The sequence below is a fragment of the Brassica oleracea genome, chromosome C4 (assembly GCF_000695525.1).
Source record: "Brassica oleracea var. oleracea cultivar TO1000 chromosome C4, BOL, whole genome shotgun sequence".
Classification (NCBI taxonomy): domain Eukaryota; kingdom Viridiplantae; phylum Streptophyta; class Magnoliopsida; order Brassicales; family Brassicaceae; genus Brassica; species Brassica oleracea.
This window is the reverse complement of record NC_027751.1, coordinates 31,652,171-31,654,392: the sequence shown is the minus strand read 5'-3', so window position 1 is coordinate 31,654,392 and position 2,222 is coordinate 31,652,171. Positions and strand designations below refer to the sequence as shown.

The following is a 2,222-nucleotide window of genomic DNA, read 5'->3' as shown; positions in this document are numbered from 1 at the left end:
GCACTATAAGAGGGGAGGAGGAGGCAACGAGCGAGAGGACTTTTGGAGAACCTACACACTAAGCGGCTAGATCTAGGGTTTCAAAACGATCATTCTGACCTTGTTGCTTAGACCTCAAATCTTGTCTCCTTATTTCCCATCAATCTTGTAACCCTTTGTCGGATTCTAATAAAAACGTCTTTAGTCACCCATCTTGAAGTTCATCATTCCGATCAACTGAATCCCGTACGAACAAGCATATACTGTCTATCTCCTTCAAGCATTCACTAGGTAGATAGAATGATGATATCCAGAAGTTTGTAATGCTCATTAAAACCGATTTGATAAGCTGTAAGCGACCCACCATTGATAGAAATCTGTTTGTTCATAGGCTTATACGTTTTTTTAATTTTCTATATGAGTGGCTGATAATCGTTCTTTCCCATTGTTTTGGTGAGGAGAGGCAGTCCCAAGTAGCGAACAAGGAGCGCACCAACCCTCAACCTGTTCTGAACCTGGAACTCTTGTCGCACTGCATCATCAACCCCCGCAACAAAGCTTCCAAAGACTTCAAGAATGCTTTCTATAGATCGAGTATTGCCATCGGAGAACACTAGGATGTCGTCCGCAAAACTCAGATGCGTGAAGCTCAAGTTTTCACACTTCGGATGATATCCCATCTTATCAGTATAATTAAGTATGTTCTCTAAACACGTCTATGGAGTGGAAAGCAGAATCTGTGTTTTTATTTATCATCTTCATACAGAATCAAACCAGTAGTTTACACAAGGAGACATGGTAAGCGAAGATTAAAAGTATTTTCAAGCTGAAGATTTTGGTAGTTCTTGTGGTGATGTCTTAAAACAATAGATAAAGTGAAATGGAAAAGTAGCAAGTGACAGCAAGCAGAAGAACTAGTAGTAGTAGTAGCCAAGGATGACTTCCCCTTTTGGTGGGAAACATGAAACATCACCAAAGATCCAATGTCTCAGATATGGACAGAGAAATGGTGCAAGTCCCCACCTCCATGCATGTCATTGGACTGACCATGAACAAGCATAGCTCGGTTAGTCCGAGTTGTTGGGAAACCCGAAAACAGGAATTCAGTGTGTCCGAAGATATCAGCACCTTCGGAAACAGATGTGATGTCAGAGCCAGAAGTGGTTGAGCCACCACGGTCTTTGTTGTGCTGTAGCAAATGAGCTTGGAATCTAGACATGTTTGCCTCATTGCCTGTTGGACCGACTTGTCACGTTCTTGTTCTTTGGCAGCAGCCTGCTCGGATTCTTGAAGAAGTTTTTTGGTGTTGAGGAATCTTCCACCGGATCCTCTTGGCCTTTTGAGAGCATGGACATGTCGTGATTCATGAAGATACGGCTGTTGCAGCAAGAAAAAGACTGATATGAGCATAGCTTTCTACATGAGAAGCTTTGTTGGTTCCTTATTATACCTTCCGGGATTTGATTAGTTTGTTCTGAGCCTCAAGCTTGGCGCGTTGCTGCCTCCTTCCTCATGATTGCATGGTATTGCTTCGCATTGATAGACACTGGCTCAGCTTCAGTGATCTCCACTGGTAGTGCAACTCTACCAGGAACCATACCCACCATTTGGTGATTGCATGTCTGCAAAAGAGATGAAGAGACTTGAGATCACTTCAAAGCATAGCAGAAGAAGAAAGTATACAAAAGTAATTAAGGTCTCACTAACCGGTGCATGTGGTAGATATGTTGTAGCTAGTATACTTAAATGTGTTTAGAAGTGTCCATATATGTTACCTTTCAAAATAACGCATCAATGGATCCTCGCAATTGAGTAGAATATAGGTGTGTGCACTATGAGCGTCTTTTTCACTCGACCACTAAATCTCTTTTGATTTCCCACCTCGTCCAATCTAGGTAAAGATTTCTGGAACACCAACAACTGCATATGTGGGCGCAACGCCACCATCATCATATCTTCTTGGAGCTCTTCTCCGTGTACGTACTTTTGACGCAAAGTAGTACGATGTGAAGTGAGAAGTTTATTCGGTCAAACTTCCAGCAATTATAGAACCTTCAACTTTTGCGAGGTTCTTTGCTTTTCCCTTCAAATATTTCATGGCTCGCTCATACTGATACATCCATCCGTAATGTACAGGTCCACAAAGCAATGCCTCATATGGGAGGTGGACAGCTAGATGCTCCATGACGTAAAAAAATCCGGAGGAAATATCTTCTCCAAGTTGCACAATAAGATGAGAATGT

At 42.2% G+C, this 2,222-nt stretch overlaps 1 pseudogene; it reads right to left on the bottom strand.

The window, feature by feature from the left end:
• Positions 1 to 962: 962 nt before the first annotated feature.
• On the bottom strand, positions 963 to 1,926 carry LOC106338666 (annotated as a pseudogene).
• Between the last annotated feature and the right edge of the window lie 296 nt (positions 1,927 to 2,222).